The sequence below is a fragment of the Oncorhynchus kisutch genome, linkage group LG8 (genome assembly GCF_002021735.2).
Source record: "Oncorhynchus kisutch isolate 150728-3 linkage group LG8, Okis_V2, whole genome shotgun sequence".
Taxonomy (NCBI): domain Eukaryota; kingdom Metazoa; phylum Chordata; class Actinopteri; order Salmoniformes; family Salmonidae; genus Oncorhynchus; species Oncorhynchus kisutch.
Window position 1 is genome coordinate 50,654,915 of NC_034181.2, and position 19,680 is coordinate 50,674,594.

A 19,680-nucleotide genomic window follows, 5' to 3' on the forward strand; every position below is an offset into this window, starting at 1 on the left:
GTTGGCGTTGCTACATTGTGCAAAAGGACTATAGGACTCAATGAGGATCTCATTGAATATATTTTCTAATGAAACATTTTTGGATAAATGTCTTACAAGCTCCCTGCATCACCCACACACCCTGACACACATATTTTTTGCATATTTACAATGTGTCATTCTCTCACAATAGGGCTTGAGCATGCATTGTAAGTTGTTATATCACAAGGGTTACTGTATCTTATCTATGACTTGCAAGAACAAGGTCAGCCTAACACTAAGAATGTCTTATGGAAGATCATTACTACGTCCTTCAAGACGCATTCACTTAACTTTCCCTCATATGGCAATGATTCTGTAACAAAATGGCTAGCAAATCATTATCCAAGTTATCCATCATTGAAAACTGTACAAACAACTCATGTGAGGCTGTGTTAGACATCTTAGTTAATTCAGACATGTCTTACAACATTATAACCAGACAACAGACCTACTTCCGTGAAAACATTTAACAAACATGGAGTAAGTAAAGTTTATATTTATCTTTATCTTTGTCCTTTAGGAATTTTGGAGGAATTGTGTAAAATGAAAGGATTGGGCAGGATGACTGCCATCAAGGCACTACCTATAACCTTCACCGTAACATTCACGGTTACCAGGAATTTAGTGGCAAGATTGAACTTAGTCACTCTAGAAATATGTAGAGGAAGTTGATGTGCTCTGTCGTTGTAGTCTTGTGGGAACCATTGGTGTTGCTTTAGTGACAGAACTATAAAAAGTTACTTTACTCGAGGTAACTGTCAAATTGCCTGACGAATTGCCTATGCTACATGACATTTTGTGATATTTTGGCTAGTCTCTATAATGATTTTCATGTGAGCAATGTACTCATGTCCATGTGCATTACTTCAATGGCTCCATCACTGAGGTAGGAAAACAAAATAATTCCAATCACCGTATTGGAACTTCACATCAAAGAGGGCATTGTTTTTTTGCTAGTTGTGACATGCACTGTTTATGTTGTGGAATTGGTCAGGAGCAGGGCCCTTGATAAAGAATAGAGACACACCATAAGCCCTCTTAGTGACTCAGTCTGACTGTCTGTCACTCACATTTATAATTTACCCACATAACCTCTTCCCCCAGGAACCCTGCGATTAACTCCCTCACACATCTCTTTCTTCCCACATGCTTTGACTGGAAATCAAGATGATTGCATCCAGGGCCCAGACACAGTGCCTCTTTCCATGCCAATTCCACAGTCCTCGTCTTAAAGGTGTGAGTAATTAATGAGCTGATATATGAATAATGCATTGTTGAAAGGAATGGAAATGGTTAATTTTGAGTGCCATCGTGAAAGTCCGGAGCATGACTAAGGACCAAAGAGGAAATTATTATTCTCTTACCACGCCACCAGTTGGAAATCTCACAAAGGTTTGACTGATATGTTAATTGATATTTTACTCACTATAAATATGCAGTAACTAATTCATGAACTGTCTGGTGAATATTTATGAAGCATTAAAAATGGAAAATGACTGTTAACCCACTATTCCCACTTCAGTGGTACAGAGGTGTATTGTCAGGTTCTATTTGGTAGACGTGGCACAAGTGTACTACCAAGTAATGCCTGCATGTGTTACGTAAGCTAGTCTAGTTGAACTTGCACACGTTCAGTTCAAGGGCACTGGGACAGAGAAATGGGTGCTTTGCAAGCAATCTCTTGAAGGGATATTTTACTCAAAAGTATGTTTTAAAATTTTGTTCATTAGCCCACTGTAGAATCCCCCAAAATCTGGGCATGTCAGAAATCAAATTTCAAGATAGAGAACTTTCAAAAAAGAGCTAAAAGTTTGATGACGAAGCAAAACGCATCTAATTCTTCACTGTCTGAATAAAGTAGTGTGAATTTGATCGTTGTTTCACGTTCTCGCCCTCCCTGATGTTACACAATGAATGGCTCACAAAAAACACTTTGTACAGAACAGAAAGCTTGTGAGAAAGCATTTACTAAAACATGTTTCAGAGGGAAATGACACAATTGACAAAATTTACTTCATTGACAAGTTGTCATGTAAACACTGCTAAGTGTGTTTCTGTGGCCATAAAGATTGAAACAGCCTAGTGTGTGGGATGGTTGAAGTCTATATTGTACAATCTACAGTTTGGAAGACTATATTTGGTCATTTCACCAATGACAGGTGGGTGTAGCCTACATTTGCTGTGCTGGTATCTTTAGATCAAGAGAAAGCATTTAACCGTGAATGACATTACTATAATATTTGCTATGTTTAGCCCTGGTGACAGTTTGATATCCTGTTTAAAAAGTTGTGGTTAAGCATCTCATGTATTCAACTTTTATTTTTTTATTTTTTTATTGACCGTGTCCGTTTCCTAATTCAATAAAGGGCATCTAAAGTCAAAGTCTATCGCTCTCCATTTCCTCCTCAGATCTGTGAATACACAAAAACTCCCCATTCATGAATGGGGCTGGAGTGGAGTATCTGAATGACCTGGCGCCTGTGGACCTGGCAGCCGAACTAGGCTGAAACCTTGGCATGACATGCACTGTGTTGCTTTTGAGTCTGTGTGTGTATGGGGGCGGGGTCTAAAACAGAGTTTGGAACCTCATCACAACGAGTAAATGAAGATTGGGTTAGGATAAAAATTAGGTCAACAAATCATGCCCCATTTTGTCAAACTCCACGTGCAAATTGCCCCTCGGCACACTTCAGTCTCCCTTAATTAAATGGGGCTTGGTTGTTATATCACCCCCAAACGAGATCACAGCCCTATATAGATTGACCATGCCTCCAAAGCCAAAGTTCCATGGTTTGCATACCCTGCCGAAGAATACAGTGAGCTCCAAAAGTATTGGGACAGTGACCCATCATTGGTTGTTTTGGCACTGTACTCCAGCACTTTAGATTTGAAATGATACAATGACTATGAGGTTAAAGTGCAGACCATCAACGATAATTTGAGGGTATTTTATCCATATCGGGTGAACTGTTTAGAAATTACAGCACTTTTTGTACATAGTGGTTTGTCCTTTAAAAGTTGCAGCGTACTGCGGTGTAAAGTGTGAACCACTGGTAACAGTGATAGTTTGACCACCAGAGGGCATCTTTGAGAAGCATTTCAATAATGGCTGTACTAGAGAATGCGGGCACGCGGGAGATGGGAGTTCAATTCCCCAACGGGGTGGAAAGAGTAGGCTGTCCTTGTAAATAAGAATTATTATGGTGTTTCTATTCCAAGAAAAACAAAAAACCCTCTGTGTTTCCGTTAGGATGGAACGGAAAATATGGTGCTGTACAACGTGATGTTCGGGAGTACAGTACTGGGCTATTTAGCTAAAGAATCTGGGGAGGAAGGAGTAGGCTGTCCTTGTAAATAAGAATGTGTTCTTACCTGACTTGCCTAGTTAACTAATTATGTGACTTCTGAATGTAATTGGTTGCACCAGATCTTATTCAAGGACTTCATAGCAAAGGGGGTGAATACATATGCACACACCACTTTTCCATTAAAATTATTATATATTTTTTAAACAAGTAAATTTTTTACATTTCACTTAACCAATTTAGACTATTTTGTGTATGTCCATTACATGAAATCCAAAATAAAAATATATTTAAATTACACGTTGTAATGCAACAAAATAGGAAAAATGCCAAGGAGGGTCAATACTTGTTGTATACCCTTTGTTGACCATGACGGAGGTCAAACGTTTTCTGTAAGTCTTCACAAGGTTTTCACACACTGTTGCTGATATTTTGGCCCATTCCTCCATGAAGATCTCCTCTAGAGCAGTGATGTTTTGGGGCTGTTGCTGGGCAACATGGACTTTCAACTCCCTTCAAAGATTTTATATGGGGTTGAGATCTGAAGACTGGCTAGGCCACTCCAGGACCTTGAAATGGATCTTACGAAGCCACTCCTTCGTTGCCCGGGCGGTGTGTTTGGGATCATTGTCATGCTGAAAGACACCAGGGCCACGTTTCATCTTCAATGCCCTTGCTGATGGGAGGTTTTCACTCAAAATCTCACGATGCATGGCCCCATTCATTCTTTCCTTTACACGGATCAGTCGTCCTGGTCCCTTTGCAGAAAAACAGCACCAAAGCATGATGTTTCCACCCCCATGCTTCACAGTAGGTATGGTGTTCTTTGGATGCAACTCAGCATTCTTTGTCCTCCAAACATGACGAGTTGAGTTTACCTTAAAAATTATATTTTCATCTGACCATATGACCATTGCTCACCGTTCTTGTGATCCTTTTGACCCCACGGGGTGAGATCTTGTGTGGAGCCCCAGATCGAGGGAGATTATCACTGGTCTTGTATGTCTTCCATTTCCTAATAATTGCTCCCACAGTTGATTTCTTCAAACCAAGCTGCTTACCTATTGCAGATTCAGTCTTCGCAGCCTGGTGCAGGTCTACACTTTTGTTTCTGGTGTCCTTTGACAGCTCTTTGGTCTTGGCCACAGTGGAGTTTGGAGTGTGACTGTTTGAGGTTGTGGACAGGTGTCTTTTATACTGATAACAAGTTCAAAACAGGTGCCATTAATACAGGTAACGAGTGGAGGACAGAGGAGCCTCTTAAAGAAGAAGTTACAGGTCTGTGAGAGCCAGAAATCTTGCTTGTTTGTAGGTGACCAAATACTTATTTTCCACCATAATATGCAAATAAATTCATTAAAAATCCTAAAATGTGATTTTCTGGATTTTTTTTCTAATTTTGTCTGTCATAGTTGAAGTGTACCTATGATGAAAATTTTAAGTGGGAGAACTTGCACAATTGGTGGCTGACTAAATACTTTTTTGACCCACTGTATATATATTTATAAAACTGTCTTTGGACTGTGATTAGAGCTATGTTGATGTTGTTCTCTGATGCCAGCAGATTCCAGATTGCCTTTGCCGATTGCTCATCATCTTCAACCCTCAGTGACTCGATGGCTTGAATAGTCTCCATGGAAATAGAATACAATGTAAAAATGTGCAGCATACAGTAAAGACTAGCTATCGATTAATTTAAGGATTTTTTTTAGCATTATTAGGCCTTTACATTATTGTAGCCTACAGTCCCTGTTAATTTTCCTGTGCTTTCACATTTGGTCTAACACAGGCGAATAGCACTGTCCATGACCATAATCCCCAAGTCTAACAGTATTTTACTGACATGTTTAATTATTCAAGGTTCCATTCTCTTCTCTTTGCTGGAGTTATTTTAGGAATACAAAAGAAGCCATGCACCCTGGATGGGCTATCAGCAGGACAATAGTCTTACCGAGTCCACCAAATGCATTGTTTTCCAACCACATCTGGATGCATCCATCCATGATGAATTACTATGGGAATAAATATCACTGAATTACAGAAATATTGGAATAAAGTAGGCTGATGAAAACAACAAATTGTTGCTTACTGGAACACCCAAAGTCATCCGTTTGTTGTAATAGAATTTGAAGCAATAGCCTACCCGGGTGTGGTCAACTGTTTCAGCACCGTTTCGCACTGCTCTAAGACAAGCATGGGGACTGGTCTTAATAAATCATTGAGATTTTTATTTTCACTGAATCTCTGTTTCGGTATTGGTTGGCCTACAATTAGGGTGTGGAAATGTTGTGATTATTTTGCTCTTCACTCACAGTCACTTAGTAGCCTACTCCAGACCGTCTACGTTGTACAGCTCCATGTTTTAATAACGGAAACCCTGTGTTTTTTTTAAATTTTTAATAGAAACACCATAATATCAAATTAATTAAGCAACATTTCTTAAAATCAATCCCATAAACTACGTTCTTACAAAAAAGGTTTTAAATTCTCTAGTACAGCCAATATTAAAAACGGTAAAATGCTTCTCAAAGATGCCCTATGGTGGATAAACTAGCACTAGCAAGCATTAATCTCTCTTCGGTAGGGAGCAGTATTTTTACATTTGGATGAAAAGCGTGCCCAAGTAAACTGCCTGTTACTCAGGCCCAGAAGCTATGATATGCATATAAACTGTTAAAATTATGTCTGAGTATAACAGAACTGATATGGCAGGTGAGACCCCAAGGACAAACCATCCCAAAAAAAGAACATTTCTGCCTACCACTCTTTTCAATGGCTGTTACTTTTATTATATTTTATTTTATTTTATTATAATGTGAAATCCTCCCAGATTGCAGTTCCTAGGGCTTCCACTAGATGTCACCAGTCTTTAGAAAAATTAGCCAGAAATGGTTGTTTTCCTAGGTGGCTCCCATTTTGGCTGTAGTGTTTCCAACTGCGTGGAAGAGAGTGCGTTCTTATTTTTCTCCGGTAAGCACAATAACGATTCTCCGTCTTAAATTGTATTGTTTATTTACGTATTATATTATAAACATTGTTTGACTTGTTTGGAAAAGTTTATTAGTAACATTTGAGATTCATTTTGAAGGAGGGAAACTGGGTGGATTATTGACTGAAGCGCACCAGATAAACTGAGTTATGGATATAAAGAAGGACATTATCGAACAAAAGGACCATTTGTGATGTATCTGGGACCTTTGAGTGCCAACAGAAGAAGATCAAATATAAGGCATTTATCAGCATTTATAGATCATCAAAGGTAAGGCATCTATTTTATCGCTATTTCTGACTTTTGTGGCGCACCTGCCTGGTTGAAATATGTTTTTCATGCTTTTCTTGCGGGTCGCTGTCCCCAGATAATCACATGGTGTGCTTTCGCCGTAAAGCCTTTTTGAAATCTGACACAGGGGCTGGATTAACAAGAAGTTAAGCTTTATTTTGATGTATTACACTTGTGATTTTATGAAAGTTGAATATTTACAATTCTGTAGTTTGAATTTCGCGCTCTGCAATTTCACCGGAAGTTGGCCAGGTGGGACGCTACCGTCCCACCTGCACATAAGAAGTTAACCTTTTACGACTAGGGGGCAGTATTTTAATTTTTGCATAAAAAAACGTTCCCGTTTTAAACAAGATATTTTGTCACGAAAAGATGCTCGACTATGCATATAATTGACAGCTTTGGATAGAAAACACTCTGACGTTTCCAAAACTGCAAAGATATTGTCTGTGAGTGCAACAGAACTGATGTTACAGGCCCAAACCCAGATAAAAATCCAATCAGGAAGTGCCTCATTTTTTGCAAGTGGTCACATGATGTCTCCCGCAGAAAATCTTGCATAAAATACTGAGGTAGCCATTTTTCCAATCGCTTCTTATGAGAAACCAATTGATTCTAAACAACGTTTGCCATGTTTCTGTCGATATTATGGAGCTAATTTGGAAAAAAAGTGTGACGAACAAACGGGAGCTATTTCGCCAACCAAAATAATATTTTGGGAAAAAAGGAACATTTGCTATCTAACTGGGAGTCTGAGTGAAAACATCCGAAGTTCTTCAAAGGTAAATGATTTAATTTGATTGCTTTTCTTATTTTCGTGAAAATGTTGCCTGCTGCCAGTAGAGCCTAGCATACCTTAAGGGAAGATTTCGGCAGGTGCCTTATGGTTAGTGAGAAAGTCCATATTGGAAATGTACGGTCCCTTACTAGACGTCCGAAATCATTTGTAAAATTCGCGGACGGCGTCGGGCCGAGCGGCAGGGCCGGACCTACCGGGAAGTCATCAAATGAACTTTGTCGGACATTCGGTTTCCGTTTTACAAAAATAATAAGATTTTGGTCATTTTGCCGCTGTCCCGGAAATTCCCACAAGAGGGCATAAGCAATCATATTGCTATTGGACAAAACATCACGATTCACGACGGGGCCTTATCTCGAAAACTGAAAATATTTCGAAGCCGAAACTCGGTGAGCGTAGGTTTGGCATAACGGGCAGTTGGCCCCGAACAAGATGGCGTCTAGGCCTCAACGGTTTTTGAGTTATGGCCATTTATCTGGGATTAAAGGTCCAAAATGAAAATAGAGAAATTATTTTTCCACTTTCCACACAAAGCCTACAATGGCATTTCCATATTCTCTAGGCCGTGCCGAGTTCAACAAGATGCCCCGCTTGACCGTAGCTCGCTCGGTCTAAGCACAGCGACCATTAGAAAAGTAGGCCCAAAATGAAGGCTGGCCCTCAATGTCATTTGCTTTTGGGTGACAGTGAGAAAACCGTTAAGGTGAGAAGCACAATTCGACCTCAGGAACGTACCTGAGGTCCTCCCGATCCGTGCAAGCCTAACGTTGACCGTGTGGCATTAACCCTTAATAGTTAAAAGAAGGTGTTTACTTCAAAGAGTTTGCATTGACTTCTCTCCCCATAGGAATACATTGCCTGCACCCCTAAATTCAACCTGAAGCCTATGTGGGTTATGAATGCCTTATGAACCTGTCTTCTATGACAGTCCATCAGACCACTATGAGGTCTACCTGTGCCAATTCTAAGCTTCCTGAAGCAAACGGAAGTTGTTAAATTAACTCAAAAGGTGTTTTGATGTACATAACCTTCAAAAGGTGAAAATGACTACATTCAACCCTGTGTAGATCGTAGATCAGTCAATTCTTAACTTAAAGACTTAAAACTCAGGATTCTGTAAGTTTCTATGTCAATCAAGACATGTGTTTACTTATAGCTTCCTGTGCCAACCGGAAGTGCCTTTAATTGGGTCACACTGTCTGTTTTGAAGGGTTAGAAAAGTCACATCTCTCCAAAACTTCATATGTGTGACTAGGTAACCCTCCTAAACTGTAAATCAGTCATTTCTCCCAGCAGATGTCAAAGAAAAGCTCTCACACACACACACAGCAAGGATGGTGTGATAAAGTGCGGTGCTCAAAGACACAGAGAGCAGGCAATGGCATAAACATAATCTCTAGGCCGTGCCGAGTTCAACGAGATATCCCGCTTGACCGTAGCTCGCTCGGTCTAAGCGCAGCGACCATTAGAAAAGTAGGCCCAAAATGAAGCCTGCCCCACAACGTCATTTGCTTTTGGGTGACAGTGAGAGAACCGTTAGGGTGAGAAGCACAATTCGACCTCAGGTACGTTCCTAAGGTCCTCCCGATCCGTGCAAGCCTAACGTTGACTGTGTGGCATTAACCCTTAATAGTTAAAAGAAGGTGTTTACATCAAAGAGTTTGCATTGACTTCTCTCCCCATAGGAATACATTGCCTGCACCCCTAAATTCAACCTGAAGCCTATGTGGGTTATGAATGTCGTATGAACCTGTCTTCGATGACAGTCCATCAGGCCACTACGAGGTCTACCTGTGTTGATTCTAAGCTTCCTGGACTAACCGGAAGTGGTTATCCATACCCTGCCTGCAGTTTGATAGACATAGTGCATTCAACCCTGTGTAAATCAGTCAATTCTTAACGTAAGGACTTAAAACTCAGGATTCTGTAAAAGCATACCCCAGTGAGGATATGTGTTGACTTATAGCTTCCTGTGCCAACCGGAAGTGCCATAATTGGTGTCTCTTGGGCTGTTTCGAGGGGTTAAAAAAGTCAGATCTTTCCAAAACTTCATATATGTGATTAGGCAACCCCCATGAACTGTAAATCAGTCCTTTTTCCCATAAAATTTCAAAGGAAAAATAAATCACACTAAAACACAACTTGGATGGAGGGACGTATTGGGGTGCGTAGAGACAGACAGTGACTGCAATAGTTAGCTTTGTTCGAGCTAAAAAAGAACCGTCAGACCTAGAGTTCCGAAACTTTAGAATCCTGTTCTAGACCTCCGGTCGATAGTGCGTGGTGAGTTAGGTGGCTCTAGAAGGTTCTCGGACCGAGAAACAGCCTCGTACATTTGCAATGATTTCAATTCATTTCGACCATTACAAAAATGACGACATTTAGAAAAGTCTCAGAGACGCAAGGCTAGGTGCATTGAAACCGGCTCGGCCCATAGAGACAGATCCCAACGTTTCTGTCCGATAGCTCATTCAAGGACCCCGTAGCAAGTCATGGAAAAAAGTGGATTTTCAGCACCAATTAGGGTTTTGCTCGGACACCAAATGACCGATCGAGCCGAAACTTGGGATTCGGGGTCGCCTCAGCTAGGCCTACACATAACATAAGAAATGGACCCGCAGCTAGAATGTAACTACGTGTTTTATGTTTTTTTTATGGTTTGAACCGAAGGCGTTGTGAATTTTGGGCCAGCTCTGAAGTATGTGATAGTTGGCTACTAAACGAGTTGGAAAAAGTGGGTTTGGTGTCAGTTTGTATCAGTTTGGTGTCAGAATGATATCTAATTGACTGACGGACGGTGACTTGCTGGTGACTCTTGTCCATTTGCAATATGTTTAAACAGTGAGGTACCATCACCAAAGTGACATTCTGAAATCAACCCTAACGAGCGACTGAGATTAACCAGAATCACTGCCCAGCCATCCCGAGTTCATCGGGCCAGTCAATTTCACATTCCTGCAGGATTTTTATAGCATGACAAATTCGTGATGGTACCTGCCCATTGAACCATATTGCAAATGCACAGTGACTTTGCAAAAGTAAGAAAACATAAACAAATGGACATAATGAAATCACCATATTTTTATTTTTGGGTTACCAGTTGCACAACAATGCAAGTACACTTGCAATATGATTCAACAGTGAAAAAACATCACAAAATGGACATGATGAAGTCAACACAATGAGCGATGGAAAGGAGCAACTATCACTGCCAGGCCATCCCGAGTTCATCTGGCCAGTCAATTTTGCATTTCTTCAGGATTTTTGAGCATGTCAAATTTCTTATGGTAAATGCCCATTGAACCATATTGCAAATGCCCGTACACTTGCAATATGATTCAACAGTGAAAAAACATCACAAAATGGACATGATGAAGTCAACACAATGAGCGATGGAAAGGAGCAACTATCACTGCCAGGCCATCCCGAGTTCATCTGGCCAGTCAATTTTGCATTTCTGCAGGATTTTTGAGCATGTCAAATTTCTTATGGTATTTGGCCCCAAAAAAGTGACTTTTGACTTCCTATGAAATCATATTGCAAATGGACAAATCATATTCCTTATGCACAAGTTAAAAAAAAAATATGATAATACAATTTTACAAATGTATATTCATATAGTTCTTACACATGATGAATTGACATAAAATCGAAACAATTTCGAAAAACGGTCCAGAAAGCACTTTTTTACGAGGGTGATAAGTTTTTAAAAAAGTTCACATTTTTGACTTTTGACTTCCTATGAAATCACATTGTAAATGGACAAAACATATTTCTTATGCGCATGTAAAAAAAAAATTATGCAAATAAAATTGGACAAAAGTATATTCATACAGTTCTTACACATGTGTAGTTGACAAGAAAAATCTAAAGAATTTCGAAAAACGATCCAGAAAGCACTTTTTTAAGGGGTGATAATTTTTGACCAAAAAATATTTTTTTCTAAATGTTGCTTTTGGATGTTGACTTGAGGTCCATTTCCAATATGAAAAACCACGGTGGAGCGCACTCGCCCCCTGTTGGATTTTTGAAGTGTTACAACTGGCAATAGCCATATGACATTTGCCATCAACTTTGCATGAATAAACGTCCAATTGGGTGGTATTGACCAATGTGTATATGGTTTGTCCGATGCCAATGACTTGCCTTGCATAGCATTATGCCATGATAAACTTACACAAATGCTTGTCTAGCGTTGGCTGTAAAGCATATTTTGAAAATCTGAGATGACAGTTTGATTAACAAAAGGCTAAGCTGTGTCTCAATATATTTCATTTGTGATTTTCATGAATAGGAACATTTTCTAGGGGTATTTATGTCCACTGCGTTATGCTAATTCATTTGAGGCTATGATTACGCTCCCGGATCCGGGTTTGAGAGTCACAAGAAGTTAACAAGAAGTTAATCTTTAAACCTATGTAAAATATGTTTTGTTTTCTGAATTTTTATAATGAGCATTTCTGTATTTGAATTTGGCACTCTGCAATCTCACTGGATGTTGGCCAGATGGGATGCTAGCGTCCCACATACTCTAGAGAGGTTAAGCAAAAGCACCTTTAGTAAATCCGCTTTCTTTGTGAGAGCTCCCCATATCTGGAAAACACTGCTATCAGACACACAACTGCACCACATACCACACTTTCCCAAAATGCATGAATACATGGCTAAAGGTCATAATCCCTAGCTCTGTATTGTCGCTTTCCATGTTTTCTGTTGTCTGTAGCTTGTGAGGTGTGGAAACACTGTTTCTTTTATGAATTTTGTCTTGCTGCTTCTTTATCTATGTTGCTCTGTCTGTATGTTACGTCTTGCTTGTCCTATGTTGCTCTGCGTGTGCTCACCACTCAATGATTGTCTATATTGTAATTGTTTTTAATAACCTGCCCAGGGACTGCGGTTGAAAATTAGCCGGCTGGCTAAAACCTGCACTTTTACTGAAATGTTGATTAATGTGCACTGTCCCTGTAAAAATAAAATAAACTCAAAATAGTCTAAAGGCCAGTTTTATTGCTTCTTTAATCAAAACAACAGTTTTCAGCAGTGCTAACATAATTGCAAAAGGGTTTTCTAATGATCAATTAGTCTTTTAAAATGATAAACTTGGATAAGCTAACATAACGTGCCATTGGAACACAGGAGTGATGGTTGCTGATAATGGGCCTCTGTATGCTTATGTAGATATTCCATAAACAATAATCAAGTTTCCAGCTACAACAGTCATTTATAACATTAACAATGTCTACACTGCATTTCTGATCAACTTGATGTTAATTCAATAGAAAAACAAGGACATTTCTAAGTGACCCCAAACTTTTGTACAGTATTGTGTCAGCCATTGTTGCCATTAATCCAACCACGGTGTCAGATTTATAAAATGCTTTTTGGCTAAAGCATACCTAGCCCAGAACATAGCCCAGTTGACAAATTATTACAAACAGTAACCAGCCAAGCAGAAGCATTACAAAACTCAGAAATAGAGATCAAATGAATCCCTTACCTTTGATGATCTTCATATGGTGGCACTCAGAAGACATTCATTTACCCAGTAAATGTTCATTTTGTTCGATAAAATCTCTTTATATCCAAAACCGTGCGTTTTGTTTGCCCGTTTTCTTCAGTAATCCACAGGCTCAAACGCAGTCAAAACAGGCAGACAAAAAACTGTTTAATTTGGGCATGCTTTTCATTCAAAGTTCTGAATGCTGCCCCCTTCCCTAGAGAGGGAACTATACAGTCACCTCTCATGGCAGACCTTGTGGATCTGCGGACATATGTTTGGTTTAACAAAGATACTGAGTGGAGGGGGAGCCAGGGCATTTAGGATCTTGAATACAAGACATGCGTTGGTGTATTGCACAAGATTTTCCCTACTCAGGTTCTCATGCTTTCTGAGGATGTAACAGTGATTTTATTTATTATTTTACATTTATTTAACTTGGCAGGTCAGTTAAGAACAAATTCTTAGGAACAGTGGCCTTGTTCAGGGGCAAAACGACAGATTTGTACCTTGTCAGCTCGGGGATTCAAACTTGCAACATTATGATTACTAGTTCAATGCTCTAACCATTAGGCTACCCTGGCTATTGGGCTTCCTATCAAGCACTTTGAGAGCCTGTTTGTAGACAGACTGAATAGGTTTTAATGTTGTACAGCAAGCTTGGGCCCAACGAGTCAAGCAGTATGTTAAGTGGAGGAGTGTCATAGATTTGAAGTACAGTTTTGCTAACTCTTTAGGCAAACATTTAGCATAAATCGGAAATTAGCTAGGTTGAATTTGATTATCTGAATTACCTTTTTCACATGTTTTTTAAAAGAGAGGTTGGAATTAAGTGTGATGCCAAGGTACTTAAAATCAGATACATAGGACAAGCAAGACATAGCATCTGGAGCATCAGCATTTCTTGGTTTGATTACAGGCAAAAAAAAATGGCCAGAAACAAAGACTTTCTTCTACTGCTTCAGCACTCAGCGGTCCTGTTCTGTGAGCTTGTGTGGCCTAACACTTCACGATTGAGCCCTTGTTGCTTCTAGATGCTTCCACTTCACAATAACAGCACCAACATTTGACCGGGGCAGCACTAGTAGGGCAGAAATTTGATGAACTGACTTGTTGGAAAGGTGACATCCTATGAGAGTGACACGTTGAAAGTCACTGAGCTTTTCAGTAAGGCCATTCTACTGCCAATGTTTGTCTATGGCGATTGCATGGCTGTGTGTTTGATTGTATACACCTGTCAGCAGCGGGTGTGGATGAAATGGCCGAATCCACTAATTTGAAGGGGTGTCCACATACTTTTGGTGACGTAGTGTAAGTTACAACAAACATTGCACCTGGAATGACAGTAGACTTGCATTTTTCTTTGTTTTAGCTTTTTTTCTATTGGCATTTACTTGGATAATTCTGTGATTATGACATGCGTTATTTCACATGGCTCAGAAAAAGTTGTCTTATCCCATCTAGGCACCGTTCACGCTATGCATGCAACAGAGATCAAATCAAACACTAGGCTAGAAGCAATGGGGAGTTATGTGCGAGTTGAGAAATACAAGAGATGATTTGGACAGCAACATGAACATCATGATATTCTTATCAAGGCACACTGATTCATTCATTCCAATACCTTTGATGACCCTTACCTTTGATGATCGTTCATCAGAATGCAGTGCAAGGAATCCTAGTTCTGCAAAAAAATCGTTGTTTTGTTCCATAATGTCCATTACTAGTGTCCAATTAGCTACTTTTGCTAGCAGGTTTAGTTCACATGTCCAAAAGCTGGCACCGGTCCAGGCTACTCAGGCCCAGTTGCTAATATATGCATATAATAGTAGATTTGGATAGAAAACACTCTGAAGTTTCTAAAACTGGTTGAATGATGTCTATGAGTATAACAGAACTCATATGGCAGACAAAAACCTGAGAAAAAAATCCAACCAGGAAGTGGGAAATCTGAGTTTTGTAGTTTTTCAAGGCATTGCCCATCAAATATACAGTGTCTATAGGGTCATATTGCACTTCATAAGGCTTCCGCTAGATGTCAACAGTCTTTAGAACATTGTTGATGCTTCTACTGTGAAGTAGGGAGGAATGGGAGCTGAATGAGTCAGAGGTCTGCCAGAGTGCCATGAGCTGACCACGCACGTTCACGTGAGAGTTAGCTTGCGTTCCATTGCATTTCTACAGACAAAGGAATTCTCCGGTTGAAACATTATTGAAGATTTATGATAAAAACATCCTAAAGATTGATTCTATACATCGTTTGACATGTTTCTATGGACTGTAACTTTTCATCTGCTCGCGCCTCATGAAGATGGATTACTGGGCTAAACGAGCGAACAAAAAGTAGGTATTTGGACATAAATTATGGACTTTATCAAACATTTGTGAAACTGGGATTCCTGGGCATGCATTCTGATGAAGATCAAAGGTAAGTGAATATTTATAATGCTATTTCTGACTTTGTTGACTCCACAACATGGCGGATATCTGTATGGCTTGTTTTGTTGTCTGAGCGCTGTACTCAGATTATTGAATGGTGTGCTTTTTCCGTAAAGCTTTTTTAAAATCTGACACTGCGGTTGCATTAAACTTCTTATGGTATAGGGGACGTTTGCGTCCCACTTGGGCAAAAAACAGGGAAAATGCAGCGCGGTAAATAAATAAAAAAAGATATAAAAATCTAACTTTCATTAAATCACACAAGATAAAGCTACACTCGTTGTGAATCCAGCCAACATGTCGGATTTTAACAAGGCTTTTCAGCGAAAGCATAAGAAGCTATTATCTGATGATAGCCAAATAGTAAACAAAGAGGTTAGCATATTTCAACCCTGCAGGCGTTACACAAAACGCAGAAATAAAATATAAAACATGCATTACCTTTGACAAGCTTCTTTTGTTGGCACTCAATATGTCCCATAAACATCAACATTGGTCCTTTTGTTCGATTAAATCTGTCCATATATATCCAAATGTCCATGTATTTGACGCGTTTGTTCCAGAAAAAAAACGCTTCCAAAAAATGCAACATCACTACAAAATATTTCAAAAGTTGCCTATGACTTTGCCAAAATATTTCATACTACTTTTGTAATACAACTTTAGGTATTTTTAAACGTTAATAATCGATCAAATTGTAGACGGGTCTATCTGTGTTCAATACAGGAAGATAACAAACCATGCTCCTTTTCACGTCTTGCGCAACTCTCAACAGTGTTACCCTATGACTAGGTACTGACCTAACATGATCGTTTGGTGTGCTTTCGTCGTAAAGCCTTTTTGAAATCGGACACTGTAGCTGGATTTACACGTTTTTCTTTAAAATGGCGTGAAATACTTCTATGTTTGAGGAATTTTAATTATGGGATTTCTGTTGTTTTGAATTTGGCGCCCTGCACTTTCACTGGCTGTTGCTTAGGAGGGACGCTACCGTCCCGAATATTCCAGAGAGTTTAAGATTGAATCCTACTACACCGGCTCTGACGCTTGTCAGATGTGGCAGGGCTTAAAAACTATTACTATAACTCAGACGCGCTATGCCCAGTGATACGAGCCTACCAGACGAGCTAAATGCCTTTTATGCTCACTTCGAGGCAAGCAACAATGAAGCATGCGTGAGAGCACCAGCTGTTCTGGATGACTGTGTGATGACGCTCTCGGTAGCCATTGTGAACAAATCCTTTAAACAGGTCAACATTCACAAAGCCGCTGGGTCAGACAGATTACCAGGAAGTGTACTCAAAGCATGTGCGGACCAACTGTCAAGTGTCATCACTGACATTTTCAACCTCTCCCTGACCGAGTCTGTAATACCTACATGTTTCAAGCAGACCACCTTAGTCCCTGTGCCCAGGGAAGCGAAGGTAACCTGCTTAAATGATTACTGCCCCGTGGCACTCACATCAGTAGCCATGAAGTGCTTTGAAAGGGCTGGTCATGGCTCACATCAACAGCATCCTCCCGGACACCCTATACCCACTCCAATTCGCATACCGTCCCAACAGATCCACAGAATCTAAGATGACCCACTCCACACTGCCCTTTCTCACCTGGACAAAAGGAACACCTATGTGAGAATGAAGTTCATTGACTACAGCTCAGTGTTCCACACCATAGTGCGCACAAAGCTCATCACTAAGCTAAGGACTCTGGGACTAAACACCTCCCTCTGCAACTGGATCCTGGACTTCCTGATGGGCCGCCCCCAGATGGTAAGAGTAGGCAACAACACTTCTGCCACATGTACTTAGTCCCCTCCTGTATTCCCTGTTCACTCACGACTGTGTGTCCAAACACGATTCCAACACCATCATTAAGTTTGCTGACGACACAACAGGTGTAGGCCTGATCACCGATAATGATGAGACGTCCAATGGGGAGGAGGTCAGAGAACCGGCAGCGTGGTGTCAGGACAGCAACTACTCCCTTAATGTGAGCAAGACAAAGCAGCTGACTATAGGAAAAGGCGGGCCGAACAGGCCTCCATTAACATCGACGGGGCTGTATTGGAGCGGGTCGAGAGTTTCAAGTTCCTTGGCATCCACATCACCAATGAACTATCATGGTCCAAACATGCCATGACATACCAGTCATACAGAGGGCACGACAAAACCTTTTCTCCCTCAGGAGACTGAAAAGATTTGGTATGGGTCCCCAGATCCTACAAAGGTTCTACAGGTGCACCATCAAGAGCATCCTGACCGGTTGCATCACTACCTGGTATGGCAACTGCTCGGCATCTGACCGTAAGGCACTACAGAGGGTAGTGAGATTGGCCCAGTACATCACTGGGGCAAAGCTTCCTGCCATCCAGGACCTATATGATAGGCGGTGTCAGAGGAAGGTCCATAAAATTGTCAGAGACTCCAGTCACCCCAGTTATTGACTGTTTTCTCTGCTACCGCACGGAAAGCGGTACCGCCAAGTCTAGGATCAAAAGGCTCTTCAACAGCTTCTACCCCCAAGCCATAAGACTGCTCAACAATACATAAAATTGCCACTGGACAATTTACATTGGCCCCCCTCCCTTTTGTACAATGCTGCTACTCGCTGTTTGTTTGTTACCTATGCATAGTCACTTTGCCCTCACCTACAGGTACAGATTACTTCAACTAGCCTGTACCCCCGCACACTTATTCTTCACATCACGGATGAGCTCAACATTGATCAAAATAATTGATTAAAACACTTTCTAGAAATCAAAAGTAATCCGACAATTGTGCGCGCCTCCATGTTTGTTTTTCACGCCCAACAAAAATAAGAAGAGGAGACAAGATGAGTTTGGTCTGTTTGCAGTAAACATATTGAAAGGGGTGTGTCGTCTATGATCATTCACTTCCCTTCATTCACTTACGCAATTGTACCTGAAAGATGAGTGAACCATTCCTTCACCTCATTATAACATCTTTGGTCTGACAGACGTTTACGTGACACCCAAAATGCATTGTATAAATGGTGCCACACATAGCTGGCAAATAGCTTAGCATTAGCTCATTATAAATCAGTAAAACCTTAATAAAATATTTTATGTCTCTTTATTTTAGTCTCATATTTTATGTCTCTTTATTTTAGTCTCATGAATGAAAACATCTGAAGATCAAAGGTAAACGATTAATTTGATTGCTTTTCTGATTTCCGTGACCTAGCTACCTGATGCTAAGTGTACTTAATGTTTTGTCATGCGATCGATAAACTTACACAAATGCTTGGATTGCTTTCGCTGTAAAGCATAATTTCAAAATCTGAGATGACAGGTGGATTAACAAAAGGCTAAGCTGTGTTTTTCAGTATTGCACTTGTAATTGAATGAATATGAATATTTTTTGTAATATTATTTAACTGAGGCGCTATGCTATTCAGTGGTTACTGATGACAATTATCCCCCTTAAGGGATGGGTAGAGTCAAGAAGTTAATCTCAATGAGCCCTTCCTGGTTAAATAAAGGTTAAAACAAATCTATATATATATCCTGGAGGCTAAACATAAATGCTAACTAGCTAACTTCAGTAGCTAGCTAGGTAAAGACATTGTATGGGCCGAAATTGACCTATGAATATATGATTAGTAAACATAATTTCACCACATTCTCTGCATTGTGAATTCATGTGGCACTTAACAAAGTATGTGGTGCTAGCTAGCTCGGCTACATGTTAAAAACAAATTCTGGAACATAATACAATTAATGTTAGATGACTAGCTAGATAGATGTAGGGTAATATTTATAGCAGAGAGGAATTGCTAGTAAATGTTGCTAGTAAATGTTGCTAAGATAACCTTGGTTTTGACATTACCATATTTGAGTGCACTAGCTAACCTTACGGTCCAGCAGTTCCCAAAGAAAGTATTCGCACAATTTGTTGTGTTATAGATTTACATTTTGGTTTTGTGCCATTGATCTACACACAATACCCCACAATCTCAAAGTAAAAATAAACATGTTGACATTTTTATAAATGAAAAGCTGAAATGTCTTGAGTCAATTATTTTTCAAGCTTAAATACGGCAAGTCTAAATATGTTCAGGATTTTTGTTTTGCTTGGGTCACCTAAATTGCATGGACTAAGGCTGTGTGCAACAATAGTAGTTAACATGATTTTTGAATGTACTCCGCATATACAATTATCTGTTAGATCCCTCAGTCGAGAAGTGAATTTCAACCACAAAGACCAGGGATATTTCCAATACCTTTCGAAGAAGAAAACCTATTGATTGAAGAGAATAAATGAGCATGGCCTTATTTCTATAACAGCATATTGGATGACTGTCATTCACATTCCAT

At 40.0% G+C, this 19,680-nt stretch overlaps 1 long non-coding RNA gene across 2 annotated transcripts in view; it reads left to right on the top strand.

Moving 5' to 3' along the window:
• Nucleotides 1-391: 391 nt before the first annotated feature.
• The window catches only part of LOC109895576 (uncharacterized), an 82,404-nt gene continuing 63,115 nt past the window's right edge, over nt 392-19,680 (top strand). Inside the window, exons 1-2 of one of the 2 annotated variants that reach the window (XR_002256004.2) lie at nt 392-501; nt 1,189-1,255. This is a non-coding gene — a long non-coding RNA (uncharacterized LOC109895576). Of the gene's footprint in view, nt 502-1,125; nt 1,256-19,680 lie in introns of both variants that reach the window. The other variant, XR_002256005.2, reaches the window with a different exon arrangement.